We start from the raw sequence: 14630 nt of genomic DNA, 5'->3' as shown, positions 1-14630 counted from the left end.
CAATAAAAAAAAAAGAAAAAAAAGAAAAAGAAAAAGAAAGAAGTCGGTACGGAGCCTCTTCACGTTCTCATGACGCGGCGGTCATTTTAAACGAGATACACATGGAGACCACCCACCTCATGCAGCTGGCTGATTATATATACCTCAATTTGGCCCGTTTTCGAGGTTCCATCTTAACTCTCATCGGGCAAAAATTCCGAAAACCAAGAATTTGGGAGACTTTGGAACGCGTTTCAAGAGATTACCACAAATTTCTCCACCTCTCTCCGCCTTTTCTGCTTCTTTCTTCTTCCTCTTTAAGGTCGAATGGCGTAGATGTGTTTCTGGATCTACTAATTGGTCGTAAAGGAAATTATGTTCGTCCTTTCGAATGGAGCGCGAAGAGAGCCGATTGGCTTTCTTTGTTAACCCTTTAAGCGGACATATTCGTACGGTGGGCGGATATATTCGTTCTCGACAGTAATATATATAGCAATGGATCGACCAGAAATTTTTTTTTACCTAGTAGAAATTATCGAATAATGTTTGATAAAATTGTCACGTAATATCAAGAGACACACTTTCCCATTTTCATTGTAATAAGAAAATATCGATACATTGCACGTCTAACGAATATTTTTAAAATTATTAAGTTAGAAAGAGAGAGTTTATCTCTTCCTTGTTCAATATTTCAAAAGTGCAATTCAGAAAATAGAATATCCAATTTACCGAATTTATCGTTAAATTCTTAGAAAATTCTAGGTTCTTCATAGAATCATTTCCTGTTGTGTTCCAATATTAACGAATAATCTAACCAAGCCAACGTGAACAGAAACTTTCGAACAATTGCGTGTAACTTTCGAACAATTTCGATTCTCAAACCGATTAATCTTTATTTCAACGTTCATGACGTCCTGAAATTGGGAATCGCGTGTCGAAGAGTCTTCTAAGTCGGCTAAACGATTATAGGTGCGAGAGATATAGTCCACGCTACCGGCAATTACTTTAACGACGCATATTAATCGGCACAATAAAGCCGGTTACGAGGGTATAATTACAATATTGAATTATGGCCGACGTTTATTCTTGTCACGCGATATTAACGACGCCCGTAGCCCACGCGTTTGTGAGAAAACGTTTATGCGCTCGTTCACAACCTCGCGGACATTGAATTAACAAAAGTCAAAGCCAAAAGGGACTCTTGTCTCTTCCCGCCATTTTCCATTTCTGTCTGATGTCGATTGTCCTTTTCGAGTCGCTCTTTGTTACCGACGGATTCATCGGTTGAGATGTCTCTGTTTCAATGCTACTTGACAAACTGGTACCGCTTCGCTGATACGACTTTTGGGATTTCTTCTCTTCGACGATTCAATAGACGATGTCCACCGATGACTAGTGATGGGATCAAACGGTTCGCAAATGTGTTCAAATATTGATTAGAATTTTTTTACAAAATAGTTTCCATTTTTTCTGTTTACACATGATTTTTATATGTTAAGAATTATATATTGACATCAATTCGGGGAGCTAAAAATGTGGAGACTACATTATTACGTTGTTCTATTTCAGGATTCTTGTTTATGATTTAAAAATTTGTTGAATTTTGATTAATGTTTGGTCCTTTACAAGTGAATGATATGTTTCCATTTTTGTCAGTCATTCTGTTCCATATGTACATAGAATGCAAAACTTTGTGCATTTATAACAAATTTGAATATCCAAAATATAAAATATGATAATGAAATATGTATGTAAAGGTTATCTTAATAATAGTTCCATTTCTATACTTTTTTTTCATAAAAAAACTTTACATTTACAGAACCTAACCTATCCAACAAACGTCATCCATATTGACATTGATGCTTGAACGTTCTCAAGAAGTAAAATTTACAAGAGCATGGAAAAATATGAAAGTGATCGAGAAAAGTGACACGATAGAAAAGAGATGGAATGGTAAAGGGCATGCATGGGGTATCAGGTAGGAGACATAAGGATGCACTTTCGCCAAAGGACATTAGCCCAGTCACCGGTTGAACGTCTTGCACAGGAGCCCGCTTAAACATTTTATGAGGTGGTCGGCGTAATTTGATGGCCCATAAAAACGCCTAGTCTAGTTTTTCCCGGGGCATCGTGATCCATCGCTGTGGCGTGAGCCACGCGCCACCTCCTGGTCCCTCGCCTCTTCCTTTTCCCTTCAAGCACGGATTTATTCCTCTTTAACCGCCGTTAAATCGGTAGATGCGTCGCCTAGATTACGTTTCTTTGATGCGTACCGTGGTGTCTGTGACCGATCAACTATAATCGCCAGATCGAGATTGGAACATATTAGTTGCTCTCTTCAATCTTCGCTATGGTAAATACGCGACCTAGATTACCTACATTTCTTCCATCGTTGAATCGTGCAACTATGATGGTGCCCGGTTAATTGTCGCAAGATTAGGTTAGGTTTGAGATATCTCGTTTATCCGGGAAGATAGTAAGTGTTTTTAGAATTACTTGGAAACATTTTGAATTTTAAATCATTTCGAATATATTATTTAATATTTTTCGATTAATTCAATATTGATTCTGTTATCCTCTAATAGATGTAATAATTTACAATATTTCTCATACATTTATTCACACACAGTATCTATCAGTACTTTATTCTTTTCTACAGATACTAATACAATTCAAAATTATAATCTTACTGTTTTCATTATATTTTGACACGTCATTGGTAAAAAGTTGAAATTCATTAGGAAAGGAAAGAAATTTAATAGGAGTCGAATATATACACACACGTAAACAACTATACGATTTTTCGTGAATGAAATGCTCCTTCCATAGTCTGGAAGGTTTCAAACGAGCGTGAAGCAGTTAACTGGAATGGCCAATAGAACGGCGCATCCACCATGATGAGAGCTAGGCCAGGAGCAGGAAACGAGAAACGTGGTGGAAATTGAAAATGGGATGGACGTCCCAGGGATTGGGGGAGACGGATATAGGAACAGAGCACCGACTCTCCACGGAAATAACGTGATCCTAATTTCAACATTTCATACGCACATTTCGATCGAATTTATTTAAATTTACACAAAAACAACGCTTACCAAAATATACAAAACTGCGAACATCTCGTAAATATATATTTGCAACAGGATCCTTTTTCTACACACGAATATAAGATATATTCGATTTTGGAAAAATTATATCAAGAATAGAAACGATTATTATTATTATTCGTATCGATCCACCTAAGAAAGAAACAATTCAAATTGCAAATTTTCTACGACGCCAAGACACGATTTTATCGCAACGAAATATATTCCATTCTCGAGCAGCGAGGAAAGGGGGAGGGGAGGGGAAAGGAGAGAGAGAGGCCATAACGCTTTGACAAAGAAGAAGGAACCAATAAGTCGAGCACCCTACGGCGGTCTGCCACGTTACATATAGCAATCTAACTTGTGTTTATGGCTGAATATATATGCATAGCAGTCCAGCGGATCTGTGGTGGCGCGAGAGGAACTCATTACCCCCGCGTCGAGAGTATTAGCATATTTAGAGGCAGTTTCCCCCTTCCCTCTGTGTCCCCATCTCTTATCAAACCCCCACTCCTCTTGCTCCTCGCCCTTCCTTTCCTCTCACCCTTTTTTCCACGTCGAAAGGTGAACGTACAAGGCAGGATGGTGACGCAAAAAAAAAAAAAAAAAAAAAAAAAAAAAAAAAAAAAAAAAAAATGTAAAATAACAGATGGATACATGAGATTGAAAATTATCATTATTATTCATTTTCTTTACATCTGCCTCGAGATAAGGATATTTATTATTAGCCAAGGTTTTAAAAAATGCACGATAAAAAGCGTTAATTGATTTACGAAAAATAAATCAAAATGTCATTTTACTTATTTCTATTAACTGAAAATTTCTTCATACGGAAGGACACAAAAATTTTCTTTTCAAAGAATCAAAGATAGATTAATGTATTACATATCGCACGGATAATTTAATTGTCACGAGTCCAAGAATTTTTCATCATCTCGATTGAAAAAAAAATTTTTTCCACGAAGCGAATAATAAAGAGTGGAAGAAAAAAAAAAAAAGTCAAACGACTTCCCCAAAAATCCTCCGTTTTTAATTACGATTCCACTCTCTCAGGTATTCGACGTACAAGGATCGCGAATAAAATTTGTATCCGCGCCGGTATGCGCGGAATAAAAGGCGAGACATCGGATAAGTAATTAAGGAAGCTCATCCTCGGAGACAATTTAACTTAATGAGAGTCAGCAGCCAGTTCCACCCTATCTCCCCGCTTCTCCCCAACCCTCGACCAACCGTCTCTCTCTCCCTCTCTCTCTCTCTCTTTCTCTCACTCGTATCCTCTTATATTCGTCCATGTTGGAAGTAAAATGTCTGCTTTCCAGACGTCCGCCCCCTTTTCCCTTTTTTTCGCCTCCTATCCGAGGCCGAGAATTTAGATAAGACTTTATTTCGCCCGCCTTTCCTCTTATTTCAACCGTTTTTTCTTTTTTTTCTTTTTTCTTTTTACAATTTTTTATATTTATATTATAAACGTTTTATTTATTAATTAACGTTGTAAAATTCTCTTTTTTACCGCAAGTTTTAATTTAATTGTTAAATTTGAATTTTCTTAGATAGATCGAGGATTTCGATGGGGATGGAGAAATTCAAGACGAGTTTGATGTGTCTGTGTGTGTGTGTGTATTGCATGCGCGTTTTTTAATAGATTTGAATATGACACGCGAATCGAACGATTTAAATTTCTTGGAGGATTGGAATTTGGTTTCGAGGGAATAACGTTTATCGATTTTTTTTCCTTTCTCTCTCTCTCTCTCTCTCTCTCTCTCTCTCTCTCTCTCTCTCTCTCTCTCTCTTCTTGTTGAAATTTTAAAGACGACGATTTGAAGTTTTTAATATGCTAAATTGAGTGGACACGTATATTCGCGCATGCAAAACAGAAAAAAAATTCCGATAATCTGGCAAGAATCTCAATTACAACCGTGTCTTACGAACGTCATTTGCCAATCATCACGATTCCTATTTTCTATGGACACACTTAATTATTCTTCATACATAGGTACGTATCTTTTTATTTATGGTAACAAAATTATTAAATTAACTATATTGTTACGGAAATGGCGGCCAAAGTGTTGAAATTATTTTGACAATCGAAGGATGGAAAAAAAAAAATTCCAAGGTCGATCAGGATAATGTAATAAAATTCGATTTAAAAAAATGGAAAAACATTCCCCGATTATTCGAAACTCATTCAACTTCATTCGCTTGTAAATCATATTTTAAAAATCTTTTTTAAAAAGCTTTCATTATTATTTCACTCCACTTAAAAATATCAAATACATACACATATATATATATATATCTAATTCATAATTTTAATCAATTTATAATTATATCATTAATATTAATCTTCATTGTTAACAAATTTTTATTTTGTATGCTAATTGCAGATATAATTATTAAAAAAAAAATCTACCAATCTAAAATCGAAAAATGTGAATTTTTCAGAAATAAGATAATTTTAAACGTTGGAAAAATAAGTTGGAAGCAACTTATTCCTTCGAAGAATTTTTTCCACCACGTCGAATAAACAATTCGACGATCTGTTTTTTTTTCTTTCTTTTTTTTTTTTTTTTTCTTTACATCGGAATTCATTGCATCAGAGCCGAGGAAAGCTCTCGGTTTACACGCACAGGGAATTTCTGTTTAGATCGCCGCGCATTTGCCGTTCAGCTGTACAAAGTTTACTCGATTCACCCAGCCGGGTCGGAGAATAGATTCGCTTGAAATTCGTGGATTTTGTATTTTGAAAAGAGAATTTGAGAAGATATATATATATATATATCGAATAATATATCAATGTCGATAATTATTAACATTGTAAACAGTGACTTGTTTAAATAATTTGAATTTCAAAAATTTTCGAGTATCGTTTTTCTTCGTATAATTTGAAATCTCGAAATAATAACAATTCGCCATTTTGGTAATTAATTAAGCAGAGAAACTTATATCTATCACGTTTTATCACTCATAAAATTTTAATAAAAATTCCGTCTATCTCCTCGATCTCTTAATCTCTCCGAAATTCAAAAAAAAAAAAAAAAATCTTGTAAATCTTTGTACATCATTAAATTCCTTTATCTTATATTATAAATTGCAAATTTCTGTATTATTCCGAATCCACGTGCCTATATAATAAAATTTCCTCGATTTATTCGATGAAAATAATGAAAATCAGGTTTCTCCGTTTACTTCTCATATAGATATTAATCTCACGCTGAATATCGTTCCAGGAATCGGGTGAATGATATTCCTTGTTACAGAAACGAGTTTCGACTATCAAATGTAACACGTCGAGCAACGTGGTGATTAGTTACGGCCATTACATTCTCGAAGGGTGTGAAAGAAGGAAGAAGAAACTTGGAAATTTTCAAGAACGCGTCAATTCCATACTACGCGTTGAACGCTCGTTTCGAGTATTCCTCAAGTTCAAGAGGTTATATCCATTGTGAAACGAGACCTCGAAGAACAACGCGATTCCCTCAAATTCGAAAAAAAAAAAAAAAAAGGATTTTTTTGAAACGACCGAGCGTGATTTTTTCTCTTTTTTTATTAATATACTTTTAATTTTTAGATTTCGAGCGAGTATCAGATCTTGTTTGAGATTTAAGAAGAGTATTCGCACTTGTTGCACTCGATGCCCTTTTATTATAACGTTATATCCTGTACGTATACATTTTTCATCTTAATTTATATCGAAAATATTCTTTTCTTTTTGTTCCTGTCTCTGTATATACAGATATACAGTTTATACAACGTAGCAATAGATTCTATTTTACCGAGAAATAAATAAATCAATTGTTATAATTAATTACCTACTGTAGGTAATGAATATCTATATTACATTTTTAGATCTGGAAGAAAAATTCATACGATGAAATTATACGGAGAGAATTGAAAGTAACGATCAAATAAAAAGATAAAAATTATTTATGCGAAACTATTCCAAGGGATCGAATAACTAAATAAGGAATAAATTTGAAGGAACGATGAATAATCTTGGGACCTTTTTTTTCACCAGAGCAAGAAAAATGGAAACGCTGGTTGGAATTGACAAAGGGAGGGTGAAAAAGGAGGGTTCGGTTCGAGGGGCGGAATCATTGTTATGGAAAATGGACGGAGATGGAATCTTTTCTGAAAGGTAAATGGAGAAAGGTATATATAAAAGATGAACGACGCGATTGCGGATCGTGCGCGCATGCAACTTCCGCCGCGTCTACTCGATTTAACACCGGTGATGGAATCTTGCGAAAGCTGATACGTTTCTCTCCACGATTTTTGCAAGAAATACCATTTTGTTTGAAATATTTAGAAAAATTAAGAATCTTATTGGAAAAAATTTTACCCGATTTAATTTTAATTTCAAAATTAACGTGATTATAAAAAAAATTGGGATGTAAAACGAAGAAAGAATCTGCTTCAATTTGTTCGTGCTTTGTTCTTTTCTTTCGAGACGATACAAAATATTGAATAAACAAAGATATTTTATAAGAGCGAAGTTATCTTGTTTAAATGTAAAGGAATAAAATATAAAAAGCAAAAGTTACGATTGAAATTAGAAATGATGAAGCAGTATATATTCTCTGCTTAAAATATTCTTCCGGATAAAATTATACCAATTTGATTTTTCCTACAGCGTTTCGCTATAAGGGTGAAGGAAGTGAAGTGACGTATAGCGAAAGGAAGGGTTCGAAGCTCTGTTTCGATCGCAGCGCCATCGTACGAACCACGCGAAAGGTCATTAGCCAGTAATCGATAAGGTAGAGAGGGGTGGGTCGATAATGTCGGCTCTGGAAGAAAACAACCCCATTTCATTGCCCATCATTGGGACACTGAGGAAATTCCAAAGGGTGAGTGTATCGTAAATAGCTTCGTTTCACGAAGATGAAAGGTTATTTTCTCGATGAGAAAAATAGATCGGTCACGTAAATATTCAGCCAAAGACGTAAACAAATGAGTCTTCTAAAAAAGACAAATAAAAGAAACGAAGAGCCCCAAAGAAATAAAATCTTTTCGAAATCGTACAAGTAATACAACATTAAATAAATCTCGAAGTTTACGTTTACACGTGTAAACATATTATAAAATAAATCATATATCGATTCGATAATTTCCAAACTATTTCCTTTCCTTTTTTCTTTCTTCTTTTTTTTCAATATTTCTTAGAAACATGCCTTAAAAATTTTTGGAACCATTGCACTAATTTCTGTTTCCTCGACCAGTTTTAGGAACGTTGGTTTTAAAACTATGAAGGAGTTCAAGATTATTACACAGACATGCCACTCTCTATGCAGACTTCAATAGAACGTCAACATTAATCAAGCTAATGCCAGGCGTCTCGAATCCTTACGATCATTAAACGCCGCCATTCCTCCCGTCAATTGACCCCATAACTAATAGTTCAATCACAACACACCAGTGTCTTTCACTCGATCATAGAGCCGCCTGTCCAAATAGACGACTTCGAATATTTCTAATCTCCATCCAACGCGGCAATGAAGTATATGTAAATATATGAGCAACAGTCTGTCTCATACTCTGTCCAGTGTAAATCAACCTTAAGCACACTTCATGAACATAAATCCCGCATATATTTATTACGAGAACACTAAATGCTTTCTATTTAATCGTTATCTTAATTCCAAACAGATGTCATTTTACAACCTAACCCAACTTTTTTTTTTCTTGCTTAAACTCGATCGTTAATTGTCGTAATTGTCATTTTTTCGATCAAAAAAATTCTTTTGCATTCTTAACAATCGTTACTTTCGTATTCACATTCTCGTTATTTGTAGTCTCAATTGGAAAAGTTTTACACCATTTGGTGCAATTTTATATATCCTATTTTCTTTTTTTTTTTTTTTTTGCAAGATCACATTTTGTTCGAATCATTAATATTTTATCATATGTAGGTAACGTAGTGGAACAATTTTTCCTTTTTTCCAAAATCATTTTCAACCGCATAAAAGCTTCCCATCTTTTTTTCGATCATGCAACAACTATCTATATTTAACTCGTTGTTTCACGTAAACAACCTCCCCACTCCTTCTTTTCTTTTTTTCTGATTTTGACTTTTATTTTCGCTTCTCGTCTCATGTAAATCCCTTTTTACACCCGTATCGTTAAATAAGTAAAAAGATAAAAGTTCCTCAGGTAAGAAGGACTCACTACCGGCGCGAGTCGAAATTCTCGTTCGTTTCATCGCGCAAGCGGTGAGAGAGGTTAAAGCCGAGAAGGTAACGAGCGATTCGCGTAAACTTGTCGTCGCTCGTAAAACGCAACGTTTACAGATCGGGCGGCTTTATGCGCGCGCACGCGATCCCAAACATAGGAAGTTGATATAGAAGTCTATTCTCGTTGTGTAAATAATCACCGGCCGCACGAAAACGTGCGCGTGCGCGCGCGATACCAAAAGCAGAGCCGATTTCGGCGCCGCCTCCGCTTTTTGGTAATGCCCCCCCCCCCCGCGCGTCGTGGAGATCATAAAAGAAATTTTTGTAGGAATTTTTCTCGGATGATAAATAATAATTTTTTTCTATATATATATGAACTCGAATGGTATTATCCATTATTATGCATTATTATTATGATCGATATTAAAATTTTTCAGAGGAGAGGACGGAATTTTAAAATAAAAACTTCTCGTTTGAAAAATTTCTTCTTAGATATGAAAATAATGTTTGAAAGACGAGCTGGAAGTATATTGTATTACCACTTTTTCCTTTATCTCTCCTAACATTCTTTGCCGCACTAAACGCCGAATTATCGTAGATAAACACAAAAAAACGTTTTCCTGTTGCAGCTGTTATATCGTCCAAGAGTTGCACCATTTAGAAGACGAATACTTCAAGGACGGCAATAACAATTCGAAGATGGAGGAAAAGCGAGGTCGTTTTAAAAAAAAAAAAAAAAAAAAAAAAAGGAAAAAGGAAAAAGGAAACTATAAAATAGGGAATTTTTTCCTACGAATCTACCTTACCTACAGAGTCAACCTTGACACGTTACACTTACGATCAATTTCGATAGATCTGTTCGAGCACACACATATATAATATATATATATGTATATATTTCAAACAGTGATAAATTACAACTACAAGGAAAAATTACGACTATCGAGGTCGTCGACGGAGGAAACCGAAGGTGGAAAAATTCAAACGGTTGATAAACGAACCGGTCGAGCGTCGAACACGCGAGGCGCATAATAAGCGAACTTATACGCCGCGAGGAAAATAAATTCTCCATCTTATTACGCGAGAAACCGTTGTGGAAGAGCCAAAAGAGAGGAAATGAAAGAAACGAGGAGAGAGGAGCTTATTAGACAAAAGCTTATTAGACAAAAAACAAAAAAGATAAATAGAAACGGAATAATAAAAATCCTCGTTAATAAATAACAAGGTGGAGGGAAATCGGAATAATGATCGATCAATGTTTATCTTCAGACGAGAAACAAATTAGAGTATAATCAGAGTAGTATAAACCTTAACCTTAAACCTTAACCTGAACACCTAACCAATCACGTTCCCGAAACGTACTTACCTACACAGCCAATCAACAATGACAAAGAGTAGGCTGCACTTTGAAAAAGGAATGCGCATGCGCGGAAAATGGTGGCCGACACAACCGGCCAGGGAATTCGAATAAATTTCGATGCTTCTGTATAAAAAGAAAAAAAAAAAAAAAAAAAACCCGGGACACGACAAGGATAAAGATTTTACGACATTAAACCCCGTTGGTAAGTTATGAATATTGCCGCGGCTCGTACGGTTGATTAAGTGGAAAACTCAGCCATTCCATTGCCCTCTATCTCTTCCGAATCGCAGCCGCCATTAAGGAGGGGACAAGAGCTCGCGTTCAAAGACCTCCATTCCACCGGATCGTGGGCACAGCCGACTTTAGATTACATCGAGGCTAACGATATAACGATATATATATATATATATTCGGCTCGATTAAACGTTTGTAAACTTTACAGCATGTCTCCTCTCCAAAGTTCTACGATTCACATTATTTATTTATATCGTTATATATATCGGTGTTTCCATTTCCAACGAGTGTTATTCGAGTGTCGCGACGAAATGATTTCACAACTTGTCGTATCATTTATATCTATCTAATAATTTTTGATATTATTTCGATTATTTGAGTATGATTATTCCAATTATATACAAGGGGATTATTTTAATTTTTTTTATGGATTTATGAAGAATTGAAGCTTTTAAGAATTCGAAGAAATTGGATTGAATTAAAGAAATACGTTTCTCTCTTGTAAATAGAATCGCACATCGCGCATGCGTATCTGCAAATTTTTAACGATATCGTTGAATTAACAAAATGGCTATCGAGTGAATTCGCTCCATTCTTTAATTTCGCCGATCTCTTGCAATCAAAAATTAAAAAAAATAATTTGTATAATTTTTCAATTTTCCACTTTAAAGAAAAGGAACGAAACGTTAAAAAAAATCGAAGGGAACGAAAATCGAAGACGAGACTACCGCAAAAAAAAAAAAAAGAGAAAAAAGATCGAAGAGGCTAGTAGAAACCGAGTAGAAAAAGGAAAAAGAAGAAAAAATGGAGGGGAAGAAGAGAAAAGAAGTGGATCTCCCGCCAAGAGGAGATACGGCTGCAACATCAAGTATCAACAATATTGCCTCGTGGCCTCGGTCCTTTGACATCTGAAAAATAAGACGAGGACACCCGTATCCGCAGCCTCCCCCTCCCCCCCGCCCCACGCCCGCTGCAGAAAGCCTGCTGGAATTCAAAATGGCTGGCTCGGGTTGCACCGTGCGTGGGCAACCGTCGTTCCCTCCACACGTGCGCCTCCTTCCAGCTGGAACGTTTCTATTTCTCCGCGTTGGTATCTCGCCTCCTTTGCCCGACTTGAGAATTCGCCTCTCTTCGTAAAAATTTCGTAATCTTGCCTCCACTTCTTTTTATTTATTTATTTATTTATTTATTTATTTCTTGTTTAAAGAAGAAAAAGGAAAATTTGGAAATGTTGTCTATTTGAAAATCTTGTCCATTTACTTCTTCTATCGATTTGAATTCGTGAAATTTGATGAATTTTACTTCTTTTTTTTTTTTAATTTTGAAAATCTTGAAATTTTGAATTCGTGATTAATTTGCTTCTTTCTTTTTAAATTTTGAAAATCTTTTGTACATTTGCTTCTTGTATCGAATTTTCTTCCTTTTTTTAAATTTTGAAAATCTAGATTTTGAATTCGTGATTAATTTGCTTCTTTCTTTTTTAAATTTTGAAAATCTTGATTTTGAATTCGTGATTAATTTGCTTCTTTCTTTTTAAATTTTGAGAATTTTGTCCATTTACTTTTTCTATCGATTTGAATTCCCGAATTTTGATAAATTTCTTTCTTTTTTTTTAGATTTTGAAAATCTTGATTTTGATTAATTTCCTTCTTTTTTTTTAAATCTTAAAAATCTTGTTCTCTTTGCATCGATTTGAATTCCAGTCTGAAATTTAAGGAAAATTTCGAACCCTTTCAATTCAACCATTCTTAATTTTATCGAATTCTCAACAAAACTCACTTTTCCCAAGACTTTTCGGCAAAAGAGTAAGAAGAGAGACCTATTCTAATTTTCACACATAATAATTATTATTATTTATAACTATAAAAATAATACTAAAATTTACCACGTACACAATTAATCCATTAACAATTACAGATATATAATCATTAACAATTACAGATATATAAATTCCACAAAAACTATTAATCATAATAATATTAATATAACTATAATATAACTATTAATCATAATAATATTAATCATAATAAAAAAATTAAATTACCAAAAACTATTAAATCATTTTAAACAGATCTAAACAGATCAATTATTCGACAGTTAAAAATAAACATAACATAAATAATTTTTCATACCACAACAAATATGTTTCAACAAAAATCACTAAATCGTGCCCGAAAACCGAATTAATTAATTAATTAAACCAATCAAAAATACAATTAAACCCAATACGAATGAATTACATATCTATTGAACATATCGATCCTTCCTAAATGATTTTCTAATCATTTTAAAATTCACGAAAAAAAAAAACCACTTACAACATCGAATTTTTACGTAATTCGTACGTAAAATCCAACTGATTTCGATTCATTCGATAATTTCAACAATTCTCCACAAATTATCTCGATCCACGAGCCGATCAATCAAATCAATCAGAATCGAAGGACAGCAGAATCAAAGAACAGCAAAATCGAAGGACAATAGAATCAAAAGACAACAGAATCAAAGAACAAAAGGAACAGAATCAAAAAATAGCACAATCAAAAGACAACAGAATCAAAGGACAACAGAATCAAAAGACAACAGAATTAAAAAATAGTACAATCAAAAGACAACAGAATCAAAGGACAGAAGAATCAAAAGACAGCAGAATCAAAAAAATAGCACAATCAAAAGACAACAAAATCAAAAGACAACAGAATCAAAAAATAGTACAATCAAAGGACAGCAGAATCGAAAAACAACAGCATCAAAAAATAGTACAATCAAAAGATAGCAGAATCAAAAGACAACAAAATCAAAAAATAGTACAATCAAAAGACAGCAGAATCAAAAAATAGCACAATCAAAAGACAACAGAATCAAAGGACAGCAGAATCAAAAAATAGTACAATCAAAAGACAGCAGAATCAAAAGATAGCAAAATCAAAAGACAACAGAATCAAAAGACAACAGAATCAAAAAATAGTACAATCAAAAGACAGCAGAATCGAAAAATAGCACAATCAAAAGACAACAGAATCAAACGACAGCAGAATCAAAAAATAGTACAATCAAAAGACAGCAGAATCGAAAAACAACAGAATCAAAAAATAGCACAATCAAAAGACAGCAGAATTAAAAGACAGCAGAATCAAAAAATAGTACAATCAAAAGACAGCAGAATCAAAAGACAGCAGAATCAAAAGACAGCAGAATCAAAATACAGCAGAATCAAAAAATAGCACAATCAAAAAAACAGCAGAATCGAAAGACAACAGAATCAAAGGACAGTAGAATCGAAGGACAGCAAAACCAAAAGCAAAATCGAGAATTATTCTCGAATCGAAAGGTTGAGTTTCGTTTCGCAGAACCTCTGAAGAAATCGCGTATTCGAGAGCCCGTACTCGACCCTTCTCTCCACTCTTTGGTCTCTCGCCAAAATCCACGATTCCACGAAGTGGAAGAAGGAGAGGGGGGGGGGCACGAAACACGGGTGAAAGGAGAAGCAAAGGCTCTCGCCGTCTCTTCCAACGAGTGGATCGAACGCCATCGGCCGACGGCGGCCATGCTTGCCAACTCGGCGCAAAGTCGTTTCCATCTTTGAACACGTTTCCCATGACCTCCACGATCGGGCAACCCTTTCACGATAAAAATCCAAAACTCGTCGCACTTATCCAACGCTAGAAATCGATAAACTTTTACGACATTGGTTATAGTTAGCTAGGTTAGGTTGGGTTAGGATTGTTTTTTCTTCTTCTTTTTTTTTCCAACGGAGCTTCGATTCGATTAAGTGATTTCGTCGTTTCTTTTTTTTTTTTTTTTTTT

At 34.7% G+C, this 14630-nt stretch overlaps 1 protein-coding gene and 1 long non-coding RNA gene across 2 annotated transcripts in view; one reads left to right on the top strand and one right to left on the bottom strand.

Moving 5' to 3' along the window:
• LOC122711754 (homeobox protein abdominal-B-like) overlaps positions 1-14630 on the bottom strand; it is a 113961-nt gene that overhangs the window by 25866 nt on the left and 73465 nt on the right. The gene's annotated exons all lie outside the window — the stretch shown is intronic.
• Positions 7073-8414, top strand: LOC122711755. Its single transcript, XR_006346177.1, has 3 exons — positions 7073-7197; positions 7693-7906; positions 8279-8414. It is a non-coding gene; the product is annotated as an uncharacterized LOC122711755 (long non-coding RNA).

This window comes from Apis laboriosa, unplaced genomic scaffold (assembly GCF_014066325.1).
Source record: "Apis laboriosa isolate Shangri-la unplaced genomic scaffold, ASM1406632v1 scaffold17_cov146, whole genome shotgun sequence".
Classification (NCBI taxonomy): Eukaryota; Metazoa; Arthropoda; class Insecta; order Hymenoptera; family Apidae; genus Apis; species Apis laboriosa.
Note: the sequence above shows the minus strand (reverse complement) of the source record. Positions and strands in the feature narration are given on the sequence as shown.